This window comes from Rhinichthys klamathensis, unplaced genomic scaffold, assembly GCF_029890125.1.
Source record: "Rhinichthys klamathensis goyatoka isolate OS25496 unplaced genomic scaffold, OSU_Roscu_1.1 h1tg000309l_1, whole genome shotgun sequence".
In the NCBI taxonomy this organism is placed as follows: Eukaryota; Metazoa; Chordata; class Actinopteri; order Cypriniformes; family Leuciscidae; genus Rhinichthys; species Rhinichthys klamathensis.
The window spans coordinates 622,705-639,288 of NW_026606827.1; positions in this window are offsets into that span (position 1 = coordinate 622,705).

Consider the following 16,584-nt stretch of genomic DNA (forward strand, 5'->3'; position numbering starts at 1 on the left):
GCACGGACAGAGATATGTACACACACATACAGGCTGCTGACCCGGGGTCATGAGTCCAACACTGTGAGTGAGTGATATCGCTGTTATCCAGAGAGTACTGACGAAGCTCCTGAGACAATGGGTGGCTCTTATGTCCTCCGGGATTAGGTGTGAAGCTCACATAACAAACACAATGGCCTCTTATTGATCCCAGCATGTCTCAGAAAGGTTTGCGACCCACCGAAGCATCATTTGCAGGGGTGATACAGGAAGTCTTGGACCAAAATGGTCACAGATACTATCAGTGACCATATCTTTTTACTTGGCTCTCCCTCCTCCTTTGTGGGAATTGATTGCATGGTTCATTAACCGAATGAGTGGTGCTTCAGGATGTCGAATAAGGCAAAGCTTGAGTAATGTGCTCATGAAATATGAGTGAAAATGCGGTCGAGGGTACAGTTGAGCAGACATTAAATACACACTGGAGCAGCAGTGGACCAATGATAATAGGAGGCTCCTGTCTGTTTGGATAGAGATATAAGAGGGAATCATGATGGTGAGAGATAAAGGTCTGGGATTGTGCTTGACTTACTCAAGTTCAGGCCAATGTATGCATGGGTCTGTCCTTGTGGGAACTGAATAGTGACCAACTATCCCATAAAGACCGTCCCGTACCTACTTTGTGAGGACCTATCTTATGGCAAACACCATAAAGAGAATAAATAATTTCTTATGCAAAATGCCAAATGTTGTCTGTAGTATGTATAGTTATAATAAGATTAGCGTAAGAACAATTCAATAGTCAATAGTAGGGTTTTGTCAGGATATGAAATATGATATGTGTGTGGTCATGGTGGCTAGTGATGGGGACATCACTGAGGGTCAATCTTGGTGCAATGTTTGTCCTTTAAAGAAAGGGCAAAGAGACAAACCACTGAAATTGCTGACCATATCTTCTGTGTGTGTGAGGTTAAATGCCAGCAAATCCTTAGAATCAGACAACTAATAAAGCCACTCGCATGTGTCGAACTAAATGGAAAAACACATTGAGCTGCTTGTGATTCAGCTCTACCAAATGTGTGATGTATGCTGAAATATAACACACTATTAAGTATAATAGAGCGTACTCGCCCACCTATTTGATAGTCTTGGTTTTGGAAGTATTGCTTTCAATCTTTTTCTCCATAGTGATATAAAACAAAGTTGTATGCAATGAACTAAACAAACCAGCATCAAAATGAATCACGCATGCCAAACAAAAATAATATTTTGCTATACTGTTCAAAAATACAGTAAAAAACGTAATATTGTTACAATTTAAAATAACTGTTTTTTAAAATGTAATTTATTCCTGTGGTGGCAAATCTGAATTTTCAGCATCATTACTCCAGTCTTCAGTGTCACATGATCCTTCAGATCATTCTAATATGCTGATTTGCTGCTCAAGAAACATTTCTTATTAATATCAAACAACAGTTCTGTAGTAAAACCAGTTGTGGTGCTTTATATTTTTGTGGAAATAGTAATTTTGGTAACACTAGTTTAGGTCCATTTCTCACTATTAACTAGTTGCTTATTAGCATAGGATATTGGCTGTATATTAGAACTTATAAAGCACATATGAATGCCTTATTCTGCATTTTCTAAATCCCTTAATCCATACCTAAACTTAACAACTACCTTACTAAATATTAATAAGCAGTAATTAGGAGTTTATTGAGGCAAAAGTCATAGTTAATAGTTAGTTAATAGTGAGAATTGGACCCTAAACTAAAGTGTGACCATACATTTTTAATAATCAATGATTACAGACTGAGTTATATTATTACATTTGAATAAAAGAATGAACTACATAAATCTCTTCATGATTAATCTTCATGAGTAATATGCTGTAGTTCTTCTAATAGAACTTAGGTTAGATTATTTTTTTTTTTTTTTAGAATTTGAAATTACACTAACTGATTGCTTATACCATTGATTAATAAACTCTGTTGGTCTGTCTTGAAAGGTTTATACAGAATCATTAACCATGGAGAAAACGAATAGATTTTTTTACTTACAGAACCACATATTTCGCACAGCGCATCAACACAAACTCCCTCTCTCCAAAACACACATATTTGTCAATACATAACTTGAACACTAAAACAGAACAGGATCATTCAGCGACGCAGTTGATTAGCCATTAAGAGTGCATGAGAGAGAGTGTGAAAAACATGAGAGACACTGAATGGCAGTCAGGGCAATTTAGCAGTGACCTCTTTCCCACAAGGAGACTAAAGCCTAGCGCTAATGAGCTAGTCAAGTCAAACTTACGTAGGCTACATTCATACTGTCAAAGCGCAAACAGGCAGGAAGTCACCCTCAGAATGAAGTTGAATCCTTGCCATCAAACCCAGGAAAGGAACCTTGTTGAGCCACGTCTTTATTTAAAATGCTTTGAATGACAAAAGAGAGAGTTTAGTTCATTCAAGCACACGATGTATTAAAGACTGGATTACTCCAACTTCCTGCTTGCAAAAAAAAAGAGACAAAAACACAGGTTTTCTTTGAGAACTGCTTTGCTGAGGCTAATTGTGTATTTCAAACAACACACTGAGATACTACTATGTCTTGACATTTCATTAAATGAGCTCCTCCGCTCTCTACAGCCTTTCTGAGCTGACAATATTGGCGGCACAGTGCCATCTATTGGTGAGAGGAAGCTGAAAGTTGGAGCGGGTGGACATCTCTTTTCTTCTCTAACTCTCTCTATCATAGTATTTATTAAAAAAAACAAGTCTACAAGTCTAACGCTTAAAGGGATAGTTCAAACAAAAAAGAATGTTTCGTGAAAAAAGATGGCCTCTATTGTATGAACCCCCAAAAACAGCATTTTTCAAAAGATCTTTTTTTGTGTTCCACAGAAGAAAGAAAGTCATACAGTTTTGGAACAACATCAGAATTTTCATTTTGGGGTGAACTATCCCTTCAAGAAAGGTAACTCACCACTTTTTTATGATCAATATGTCGAGTAGAAAGAAACATTTTAGACCGTCAATAAAGGAGCCAGAAAGAGTGAATCAGAAGCATGGTTAAAGCTCCTCAATGGAAACCAGAAGGTTGCTGGTTTGATTCCTACAAGATCCATCACAACTGCACTTTTAAACAAGACTCTTAACCTCATTTTGCTCTAGAAAGATTGTTCCTTAAGGGTACTGTAATTTGCTTAGCATAAAACAGTCTGAGAAGTGACTACTTAACAAGGCAATAACGCACAGTTTGGATCTGACTGCATAGTAGAGAGACCACGGCATCTTTTAGCTTTGCTTTTGAAGATAGATCATTTTGGGAGGTCACTGAAAATCGATGTTGACTGCACAGTGTAATCATCGCTGGGAATGCCATTAGCATATCTTAGCATGGATTGAGTTGTCTGGCTGGCGGGCAGAGGGAGGGAGGAGTGATTAGGGATTGATTGTTCTGGCTGGAGAGGCTCTGAGATTGGAGGACGGTATGAGAGAATGTTAATGAAGGCTGAGTCGGAGCCTGCGGCCCCCCGCTCCTTTAATTACCTGAGCATATCTACATGTCCAGGGGGCCCAAGCCTGCTCACGGCGTGTCCGATAAACATGTGCGAGTGTGTGCGTCTGACTCAGGCTCTGATTAGAGGGTTAAGACTCCTACTTTCTAGATGCTCTCCCCTCCCACACTTCCTTAATGCAGAGTACCTATACACTCTCTTTCTTTAATGACTTGCTGGTCCGTAGAGTTCTGATAGTCTCGACCAATGTAAGGCCTCTGGCTGCATTCAGTACCTGGCAAACGAGAACTGTTTTTGTCTCTCCCTTAATTCATGAAATCTGCTGTACAAACAGACAGTGTCTCCATCTGCTTTGGAGCACCCGCACTTCCCCATGATGCTTCGGTTTGGATTTGGCATTTGGTGTGGGCTGCAGACGTTTATTAATATTCATCGGATTTCATTCTGCCTGTTATCATCACTGACGGAGCCGAAGACAACATCCTACCATGCTCTCACCATTCAGACATCTATGGAAGTGAGAGGTGGGCCAATGACGTGATGCTTTTTGTTCTGTCCTACCTATTAATGTATAAGAAAAATAGATTAAAAATGCCACTTTTAAATTTAATGACTTGAAAATATTCCTTCTACGATGGGCATGTTTTTAATTTTAAAGTCAGCTTTCCAGATGTCATGTTGAGGGAAAAAGTAGTTAAGTAGTTTGACAATGTTCTTTTATTATTTCTTTGAAAAAACATGCAGAAAAAAAGCATAGAACAGGAAATTAGATCATAAAGAGCAGCCTTGCAGACTTGCACAACGGTGCCATGAACAATAAGTCTGTAATAATTTGGCCATATGACAAGGGAATGATAGTTAAAGTTATATGTCATGTGGTGAAACTTCACAAAAACTTAATATTTGCATTAATAGTTCATTATATTTAAAAAACAAAACAAAACAAACACATTAAATGTATACTTGCTTTTAATAAATAGAATGTTTCAGATTTTGTGTAAAAATACAAATATGTATATTATATTAAAGTTAGTAAGTTACTAATTAAAGTTAGTATAAAATAAATTGTACTCAAATGGACATTTTGAGTCATTAAATTTCAAATGTCCTCGAAAATGGTACAAACATTTTTCAAAACCATTTGAAATCAACATGAATACAAATTTAAAAATTTAACAATTCTAGGCACAACTAGGCTATATTTAAAAAAAAGTTTTTCCTTTTATTTATCATGGACACACTTATGCTCATGACCAAGGTAATAAATGCAGCTGAATGACTCAGAACAACTTCATGACATCTTTGGATGCATTTGGAGATGCATTGTGGAGGTAGTTTGAGACAACCCTCCTAATGACATGCTTTAATTGCTGTCTTCTACCTTCTGCACTCACGCTCTAGCAATTGCATTTTTATTTAGGTCATATCATGTGTGACTGACATGTCATATGTGATTATCTCAAGCCATGTGGTTGACAGGTGTCCATCATTGCACTGTAAAAAGTAATACCTAGATCTAACTTATAAAAAGTGAGGCAAGTGGCTGCATTGGATGTTTTATGTTGATTCAACTTGCAGCCTTTTTTAAGTATATTGAACACTTTAACATTACTTTATACAAACGCAACAAAATCAAGTTGAGTTAACTAATAGTACTAGTATTACTCAGTTAGATAAACCTACTTTTCTTGGTACAGGTAACTTATTTATGGGTTGCTACAAGTAACCTGTACTCATTTTAATTAGGTTTTATGAACTTTATTTTCTTAGTAAAATTAACTTAATCATATGTGAATAAACATTTTAATATATTTTTTTTAATTGTCAATAACAATTACAAATTCAATTGAAGAAGAAAAAGATAAGAAGATAGATTGAAGACAATATTCAATTTATTCAATGTCAACCAGTGTCACTTTTAACAGTGACTACAAAACAGCAAATAAATGTGGCCTCACATGTACACTCTAATATAAAACAAACACTGTAGAAGTGTATTTTCAACCTATTCTGAACAGTACAGTAAAATATCCAAACTGCCCAATCTGAAATGTTTGGATCAAGGTAAATGTGAGCCATAACATCACATTGTATCACACTGGAACTGCGATGTCAAAAATGACATGATGATGGTTTAGGACGCACAGGGTCCAATCCTACAAAAAGCCTCTGATATATCTCAAGTATACACCAGTTTTGAGGGATACTTGAAGTCGAGAGCATAGGTAAGTTCAAACAGGAGGCAGCATGCTTTCGACAGGTTTGGCACACCTCTGACCACGGGCTGTCCTTATATGATAATCCCAATCGTGTCGGGGTGATGGCACATGTAAATTTTCAGTGGGCAACTGCCAAGCTCAGCGTGCACCTCTGTTTCAGCCCGACTCTATTGGTGGAGACAAAAAAGAAACAAGAGTTTGGTCAGACAAATAGGAAATGAGATGAATATAGCAGACAGGTAGAAGAGATAAGACACAAAGTCCAAATTGTACTTTTGTTGCTAAAGGTGGTGGATACTGTGACTAGAACATTTGACCAGAGTGAAGTCTACCATGACAATGCCATAGAGTGTGGGTACTAAAATATCATGATCTACTCTAGCATGAGTGTTGTATTTTTCTGGTTCAAAGCATTCATTACAATAAAACAAATCCAATTGTCCTTGCCTGTACCTGATTGGTCATCACATTACTGTTAATTAAGCTACAGAGTTTAAATATCTTTCAAGAGCAAACGTAATCACCCCATATCATCACAATATTAATAAACCCACTAAGCAAAATTATGTCCAAAAGACATCTTTTCAACGTCTTTGTCACAAAGACGTACATTGAAAAGACGTCCACTGAGGAGCCAGAATGAACGTTTTTACGACTTTTTTTGAGGTGTTCTGTAATGAACGTTCACGGAAGCTCCATTCAAGGTTGAAAACTAGTTCAGATGTGGACAATTTTCAACATCATTTAAGGTCTCATTTGGACAATTTATACTTATTCTAGACCAAATAAACACTCTCAGGATATATTAAATTAAAACTCACATTTATTTCAATGTAATTTCCATGTGTAATTGCAAAGCAATTCACAGACAGTGAAGTTTCTTTTCATGATTTTTGGACAAACACGCACTGACACCTTTAGACAGCTTAGCATCTGTAATTTATACATATTTGGATCGTGAGAGAAATCAGATTCGAACCAGGGACCTTAAGCTGCCTGCCCCAAGTAGACAGTAATGATTTCATGATTTTTGGACAAACACACACTGCCTGTGAGTTGCTTGGCAATTAGAAATTACGTTGAAATAAACATGTGTTTTAATTTAATGCATCCTGAAAGTGTTTATTTGGTCCAGAAACAGATTAAATTGTCTAAATGAGACATTAAATTACATAAAATATGTCCACATCTGAACTAGTTTTTAACCTTGTATGGAGGTTCCCTGAACGTCTATTGGACTTACAGGACACGTATAATCTGATCAAATTGTAATTGAATCTATTCTGAAGTTTGTCTTACCTGGATGTGAAGCTCGAAGACCCCAGGTAACAAAAGTGCTTGGGTATCTAAAGACCAGGAAAATGTTAGATGTTAGAAATAAGGTTAAAAAATCAGTTGTAAATGTAACTTCTTTAAGTAATAGGTTAGAAATAGTTTAAAAATCTAGACCAAAAATCTGTCATTAATTGACTATGCAGCATTAAAATAACGTGGATCAAATCTCTAAAATCAGACAGACTACTAAACATACATCTCTACAGTCTAATCTGTGCATCTGCTTTAGTAATGCAAAAGTATAATAACATAATCTGTCAAAGACACACAACACACAAAACAAAGTGTTGTCCATAAAACACCACATCTTACTTTCCCTTATTTGCCCGCACAACTATTGCCTGAAGGCTCGAAATTGCGACCGTTTCGATCGCATATGATCCCGAAATTTAATCTGTGCAATCTAACAATATAACTGAGGGCATTTGTGCAAATTATTACATACGTAACTTGTATGTGTTTTTAAACACTGCTGTTGTCTGCCGATCGACCACACTGTGCAGCCTTAGCTTACCATGTGTGCAGGATAGCTAGCTATACAATTAGCAAACCTAACCTCAGCTCCCTATAGTGGAGTAAGCGATTTTGCGTCACTTTAGTTTACATCACCAGTCATTCGGCTAAATTTGCTCAACTTACCGTGTTAATCAGACCCTGAAATTCAGATCTGCTGCAGCAACCAAACAGTTGAAGTGCTGAGGAAGATATTGCATCTGCCTGGAGTCCCCGCCAGTGAAAAAGGGATAATGCCAACTTATAAAATTTAAAATATTTACGTTTGATGAACACACCCGTCACATCGACAGCTGCTCAAATAAATTGTGCATTGTCAACTCACTTTTATAACATTTATTGTACACAACAACCACATACACATAACTACCCAAATAAATTGCATGGGTTTTATTTAAAATATATTGTTATATAAAAACTGATATATTTTAAGTAGAGAGGAAGTATTTTGATACTTTTTTTGTATAAAACCAATAAAATAAACTAGATTACAAATATTTAAAATATATAAAACCTACTTTGTGGGTGTAGCACTTTTTACAGTGTGTACACACCTGTAGTGATTCAAAACACAGAGCATAAAATGCAACAGACATCCCCAAAGAACATAAGCTACTTGCTAATGCTAATATCCTCTTATAAGCACAGCTGGACATTTGGATTTGGCCCTGCATACGGAGAGTTCACCCAGCCAAGCTATCAAAGCAAGGACAGCCAGCATACCACCACCGATTAAGGGCAGCCTGCCCATAATTAGAGGAGGTCCCAATAGACATCCTCAATCCAAACGCACTCCCCTTTGAACACAGAGACATCAGCCATTCAGAGACCAGTGCCTCCTGTTGTCTGGGAGGGGTGGTTTGATGTCACCATATTCTCATTGGATGGTGCCAAATGAGGTGGTTAATTGTAATTAGCAAGCTCCATGTCCTTGAGATGTGAACATTGCTTTCCAATAGTCTAGCCCCCAACAAATCAAATGCACTGTACTACTCATAAACACCGGCCAAAAATCTAGCGCCATCTTGCATGGGTTCCATAGGCTACCAATTGCCTGGTGTTTTTTTCGTCCCCCAGGCTGTGGCAGATCTACTTAAACCAATCTGTCCAATTTCTCTCTCCTATTTCTCAAATAGCATCTCGCACCATCCCACACGGATTGGTATATTTGAAAGAGGTGTTGAAATGGAAAATATAAATTTGGGAAAGAATCTGTTTCCTGAGCATTCACACACTAGTGTACGTTTTTTTTACCTGGTGTTCTGCCAATGCCTGTGATACTGCTGTGATAGAGGCAATGTTGCTGTCTGTGTATTGATCTCCTACTCCCTGCTGTATAAGACTCTAAGGGATTCAGGTTGTACTCATGGTGGCACTCAAGTTGATGGTGCAAACGTAACGGGTTTCAACCCAAAAGTACAATGTGAAAAGAGACCATCAAGGGGAGAGTGAATTGAAGTGAAATGAGAATGCTTTTTAAATTTCGATTCAGTTACTAAATTTGAATGGGCAAAGCAAACAGGATGCAAACATGCATATTAACTCTTTTCCCATCAGCGTTTAAAAAAAAAAAAAGTTGCAAGCCACTGCCAGCATTTTTGATCAGTTTCACAAAACTTTCATGGCCCCCAGAATAATTTCGTTATTTTAGTATCTGAACATGCAATATATCAAAAGAAAGAACAGGGCCTCTTCTTTTAAACAAACAAAAAAAATAAACATTTTATTCTAGCTTCATACATTGTTTTTATCAAAACTTTGTTTCATTAAAAAAAAAATCATTTTGGACAAAAAGCTGAGAAAATGTTTTTGTCACAGATTACATCTGGATCGGATTCAGAACGATAATCAAAATGGAGTAGATCACTTCCCTTAACACCCCCAAAGCTTTAAAGTCCTACACCTCGTCCTGGGACGGGATTTAATTCGGTAACGTTGGGCAGTTTTTATTTATACTGTTTAATGTTTAATGATCACGTTATTTTGCATGTGCATAAGCAATGCTTCTATCTTTTGTTTCTGCTTCATCTTTGCCTGTGTTTTTATCCAGAGATTCTGTACTCTTTCAGAAGATGTGTAATAGCACCCCCTATCGTATAACAGTGATGTGGATTGCCGGCAAATTCCATTCATGGTGGGGAAAGAGTAAATTAAAATTAATAGTTGTAAAGTTTTAATAAAAAAGCAAACTTGTCAAGACAAACTTTGAATATTGGCTTGACATAGTTATATTAGTTTTAAAAAGCCTTGAAGTTTTAAACGTTTATAGCCTAGATAGATAGATCAATCAATGTATTTATTTTCTACTTAATTTCAACCAATTTTAACAAGTCAAACTTTGAATGTTGGCTTAACAAGAAGTAGTTTAAAAAGTTTTAAAGTTTGAATGGTTTGTGTATAGACGGACAGACTGATGCACACACACACACACACATAGAGAGAGAGAGAGACACCTTTTGCCTTTGACTGATGAAAATCAAGAGGTTAGGATATAGTAAGATTATAATAAGAGGTTGAAGGATATAATAAGATTAGCCATCACACCATACAGCCATACAGTACATTTAAAGTGACCAAACACATTTTTTTTTTCATTTTTTTTTTTTTACATTTAGGAGTAGGTGAATCTAAAATCAATGAATCAGTTAAACTTTTGCACTTTTAGCAATATGCAACAGACTACCTGTAAACTGTCCATTGGCAGTGTGTGAGTTATCTGAGTCATCTGTCATCTGAGACTAGTTATTGGCAGCTGGTTAATGGATGTGTTTTGTGTTTAGAGCCATTAATCTTCTTGAATAAATCTATTTTACCTTTAAGGATGAAGGAACTTCTGATCTGTAAAATTACAACCATTAGAACCAAATGTGAGCAAAAACTGGCTTTGGTGAGTAAATAAAACAGTTTATATGCAGTTGGAGTTTAGTTAGGACAGATCAGTTTCTCTGAAAGATGGAGGTCGAGTCAAACCAAAATACCATGAAATATCAAATCTAATTCCATCTATATTCAAAAAAAACATAATATAATTACATTTTTAAAAAAAATCTATCAAATACAGTTTCATGGCAGGTATATATTACATTTAGTCAGTTTACTCACCATTGGTGAAGCAAGAAAAAGAAGAAGTTAATTTTGGACCCTGGATACAAGCCGTCGTTACATATATATGCACTTTGGTCAATAATTGATAACATTTCTAAGAAGAGCAACTGTTCACGTTCTTGACTAAGATCCAGCTTCTCGACTAAGATACAAAGCTGACATCTGAACTACAGTAACCTCTTTTAACTAGCATGTGGCTAATTCGGCTATTAATTCAACCAATTGCCGAGGCTGTGGACAGTAATGAAGAGGTGGTGCTCCTGAAGCCATGGTGAAACGTGTGTTTCTCTCCGTCAGATTATCCGGTGCATAACTCAAAGCGACGACCAAAACCAGCTCCAGAAATCAAAGTCTTCATTCAGCTTTCCAATCCTCTGACTGAAACTGTTTGAGTGGCTCGGCGAAACTTCAAAGCGGAAGGAAAAGGGAGGGTTTTTTTAATTTCAGATAAGGCCCCCTGAGCTGAATGTGAACTGCTGGAAATGGAAGCTTTAGCGTTAAGTTCTGCCAGGAAGACTCAATTGCTACGTCACTTATTACCTTCTCATCTATCCAATCGTGTCTAATACTTGCGGTATAAAAGACCAGTACTTACACATGTTTGAGTTCGCAGATGCTGACGCTTTCATTCACCTCCATCCTCCCCACCACCACCAGGATGGTCCCTTCCCCTCCATCCTCCCCACCACCACCAGGATGGTCCCTTCCTATACCTCACAGGGGGTCGGCTGCGCCCCTGCCTTCGTCTTCAGGCAGGAAATGCAGAGTCCGGACCCTCGGATTGCGAGCTATGGACGGGGCCTACGCCAAAGAACTTTATTGCTTGCTGGGCTATCAATAAATGTATTTATTGTTACAGTATTTATTCTCCCGAGTCTTTCTGGTAGAACTCTAAAAGTTCACATCTTAATCGACGTGACCAGCTGAATTGTGGAGTGAAGAACTCATCTCCAGAGCCCTCATCTCCTGGCCTCTTTTTTTCTCTATAATCTGTATAATCGAAACAGGACGGAAAGCCTAAAGCAGAAAGAGAAGAAGAAAAACATAGCTACTCTCACTGAAGCCCAGGCTACCTAGAGACTTAAGCATTCTTAAGTAAGGACAATCACATTTGTTTTGTTGAGCGGGAGTCGCATCAGGTTTATTGATTTACTGTAATGCTGCAATCATTATCAAGCTTTGATAAATCTCTTCTAAAGCAACCAATCTTTTCTGGTTTGTTTTCTCTTTTCTTTGTTTTTCTGTAAGGTTCATATCTTAGATTATTGAATTTCAATTACAGAGAAAAGCCAGTGAGAATGAAAGTTTAAAAATAAATTAGCATTATTACTTTTTAAAAATCAATTACATGAAGGTATAATAACAATGACAGAGCGAAGAAGTGAGAATCATTTGAGTATTCATTCACCGTAAGTGCACATTAATTGTAACGCCCACAGTACTTGGTCGCATTGAAACAACTTGATGCAATAGCAGGTGACAGAGCATAATCCATTAGGCCTTTACATGTGCTCAGTGATGTTATCTAAGTGTTACCCCCACTTATCCTCCAAATATTGAAGGATTGTGTTTTCTGCATTTGAAATATCCAAATGATAAGTTTCTTAGGACTCTCGCCAAATTAAAACAGTTAAACTTTCTATTCTATAAATATATTTATAAAGACTCATTAAGACCTATACTGCATTATAATCGTTACAACCAAAGACCTATTCAAAAAAACCATTGATTTCAGGACAATGGAACTCTTTTCCAGGTTCATCCGTGTAGCACCCTATCAAAACCATGTTGCTAGCATTGCCAGTGCCATCTACGGTTTAAACTATGAGAACAATCGTATTTTAAAAAAAGCAAAAAGTTCACAGCAATGTGTCATTTTAGAATCACGTTTCACTGCCCAAATACAAATGAGCTCTTTTACAGTTCATAACCGAAACGCACAAAGATTCGTTCCCATTACCTTGATTTCACTCTGTAGTTAAATTTTTACTACCGTTCTAGCAGTTTGTTTACATTTTGATGTCAAAAGCAGAGAAATGTTTTTAGGCTACATCACAACACAACACCAACCAAAAATCTTGGAGGGCTCTCCTTAAAATAACAGCAGCTCAGAGTGAGTCTTAAACAGAGTGCATATAGTGAGCAGATCAGATAAGGGGTTTTCTGTGCAGAATAAAACAAATCATCCACCTTGAGGCATTGATCGAGAGTGAAAGGAAGGAATGACTCTGGACAGATTCGACTAGCTCTGTGGTGCTGGGAGTAAAACAGGGGACAGTGATTATCTGAAACAGTAATCTATGCATGTAAATCACAAGGCAGCCATATCCAATGTGTGTGGTGTTCGCCAAAACTGGACTGGAGCATGAAGGTGAAAAAAAAAGTATATTTGATAAAATATACATTACAAAATATAAATATATATTACAGAAAGTAATTTTTCAAAACTGGAAATCCAAGAATTCCTGTCACATCACCCACTGGATTAATTTACTTAGCTACAGAATATATTTCACTAGAAAAAATAACCGCTTATAAAACAAACAAGATATCAGATTTTAATGAAACCTGGGATACCTTCTTAACTTTAACTTAACTCTAATTTACCCTAAGACTAGGGCCATGTATCCAATAGAACCTTTGCTATAAACTTTGATTTTCTCTTATTATTTTAAGACACAAAATATCCTCTAATCATCTGGTTCTCTCTTTTCTTTTCTTTTTTGTCTCTCTCGCTCTCTCTTTCTCTCTTTTATTCTACAGTCACATTACGTACCTATTATCATACAGTTACACCACTTATAGACTAGCTAAATCCCTTTTATTTATTATTATTTGTGTGTTTTTTTTGTGTGTGTTTTTTTGTATATATATGTATGTGTATACCGTTTCTGAACCCAAGTTGGGCTTGTATATGTGTATGTTGTTTCTTGAAACAGTATACACCATGTATGTGTATACTGTTTCTTGAACCCTATGCAGTTGTCATTAGTTCTGGGCAAGTGTGGAGCCTGGGGCATTGAGATAGTACTTTCACTCAGTCTGCCTGTACTCTTTTGCCCTGCAGACTCATTAAGACCTATACTGCATTATAATCGTTACAACCAAAGACCTATTCAAATACCTTTTTGTCTGTTTTCTGTCAGGTTAAGCACTACATGTCTTACCTTTCTTAATGCATTACATTTTGAGATACATACTCATTTAATTGGTTGCTTAAAACAAGGAATGAGAAAAAAACACACAAAAAAAAACACATAGGCCTAAGCAGGATAAGCGAGGCATGATCGTGGAGACCTGGGTTTGCATGGAGCTGGTTCCACGCTACACGTCTCTTTTTTCTTTTCTTTTTTATGCAACACACTAGCTGACATGCATATACATCCATCACGAGCAAAAAAAAAAAAAAAAAAAAACACAACAACAACAAACAAACAGGGTAAGCATGACATGTGTGTGACGGCCGGAGGTGTGGAGTGTTCTTGGTGGTGAGTGATGGGGGGTCCTTGGGCCCCAGGCTCCGGTGCACATCGTCTTTTCGCCTAGTGGCCCATTGTAGTGTGTCTTGGCCAAGGGGAGATCAGAGACATCTATATATTTAATTTTTTTTATTATTATTATTATTATTTAGTTCATTTGTATCATGTCTGTTGTATCTGTAAGATTTTCTTCTATTAAGTTATTTCCACTTACACACCCAGTAATACATGCACACACACGTTTATGTATGTTATTTTCATGTTTACATGTTAATGTTTATGTATGAGACCTTTATGTTTTTGTTGTGTCAGTTACTTGTATGTATTGGGTTACATAATAAAAATAAAAATAAAAGTATATTTGATAAAAATAATAAAAATAAATAAAAAATTAATTAAACAACAAAACAAATGTATTTATCGAGTGTCACATGCTCATTCTAATATGCTGATTTGGTGCTTAAGAACTATTTATCATCAATATTGAAAACAGTTGTGCTGATTAATATTTTTTGTACAAACCTTGATATATTTGTTTCAGGATCCTTTGATAAATCAAAAGTTCAAAAGAACAACATTTATATTAAATCTTTTGTAACAAATGTCTTTACTGACACTTATGATAAATACATTTGTAAAAAATGACATATACATTTACATTTATATACAATATATATGTGTGTGTGTGTGTGTGTGTGTGTGTGTGTGTGTGTGTGTGTGTGTGTGTGTGTGTGTGTGTGTGTGTGTGTGTGTGTGTGTGTGTGTGTGTGTGTGTGTGTGTGTGTGTGTGTGTGTGTGTGTGTGTGTGTCTTTAAGCAAAACAACTCAAATATAAATGCAACAGCAAAACAAACGTTCAGCCAGAGGGGCGAAACAGATCCTGTGAGTGACAAAGACCTGACCATTTGAATTAGAGAGGACAAAAGCCTCTATAATAACATCTCCGTGTTTACCATTTTCACTCTCTTAGCAGTGCTTATCTTTAACGATAAAGCACATCAACCTAGTGTGTGCCTACTTCTCATCTCCATCAATGAATTGCAGTTGCTGTGTCCTTGCCTGATTGGAAATCTCAGACATCATTCGTTGGAAAGATAAACAATTGAAAAAAAAATGAAAAAATGAGAAAAGAACAAAAATGCTGCACATTTAAATAGCAAGCTCAAGGTTGAACGCAAGTTTTTTTATCATCTATGCTCAGGAGCGTGCCACATCGAATTCAAACGTGCCACATTTTGAGCTGAGTGGATTTTAAATGCAACTTAAAATCTTTGATAACAAGAGGTTTTCTGAACAGCAGTGCACAAGTCATCTACATACATGTCTAAAGTCCGTCCAATTGAGTTAAACCTTGTGTCACCATCTACTTTCCAACATGTCGCTTTAAATTCTCGCAACATTTTGCAGTTGAACACATAGAAGTTATATATTTATCACTGAGCTGGATGTCAATTTCTGGTTGATTTATTAAACTAATATAAATAAATCGAAAAACAAATTGGAATTTGATCCTATTTAGCCTTTTTAAAATATTTGAAGTAAAACACAGGTTCTCCCCTCGGAGCACTTGGTTTGTGAGTTTTTCTGCTCTTTCTTTCTCTTGCTGAAGGCCTCTGAGTTTGTTTTTTGCAGTAACAAAGTGTGGTAAAGCAGGCCCACAGCTATCATAATCCAGCAGTCTGTGGCCCTTTCCATGGCGGAAATTCATGCCTCATCTTTCAAAAGCGGTTGTTCACACTTCAGAGGAGTCAGACAAGCTGCTGGAGGCTCTAGGATGCCGCAGAATTCACAAGCATGAAAATAACAGTACATGCAGACGAGCTGAACGGTTATGAACAGAAGGGCAGTGGCACGAGAAAAAAAAGTCATTTTGAGCTGATCTGGTTTTTGTTTATTTCACGCGTGGTGGTGTTCATCATGACCTCTCTGCAATCTATTCGATCTCAGTGGAGAGTCTGTTGCAGTTTTACTGTGTAGAAAGAATACATTTACATATATTTCGTTCTCAGGATTGCTCAAATTCAATGAATGTTACATCAATGTTTATTTATAGTCCATGAGTGTTAGCTTTAAGGTCATTTATGCTATACTCCTATACATTGACAATTTATTTGAAAGTTTTTGGCTTTTAGTATGAATAGTATGTTAGCTTTACTGTTATCTAAGCTAGTGTGCCCCAAAACAATGACAAAATTCACACACATCTACTATTTTATAAATGGTGAATGGCACATGGTGCACTATATTGGGGATAGGGTAAGGGAATGATTCAGACAGTGTAAATATGCTTTCCATTCGTGGAAGAAAGAAGTCTGGTTTCACGTTAGTGTCACGCGAACCGCCATTTGAATTCTGCACAGAATGCTATATTTTAAAGCGATGTGGAGGAGATTAGGAGGAAACTGCAGCTTTACCAAGCTCAACAGCTCTG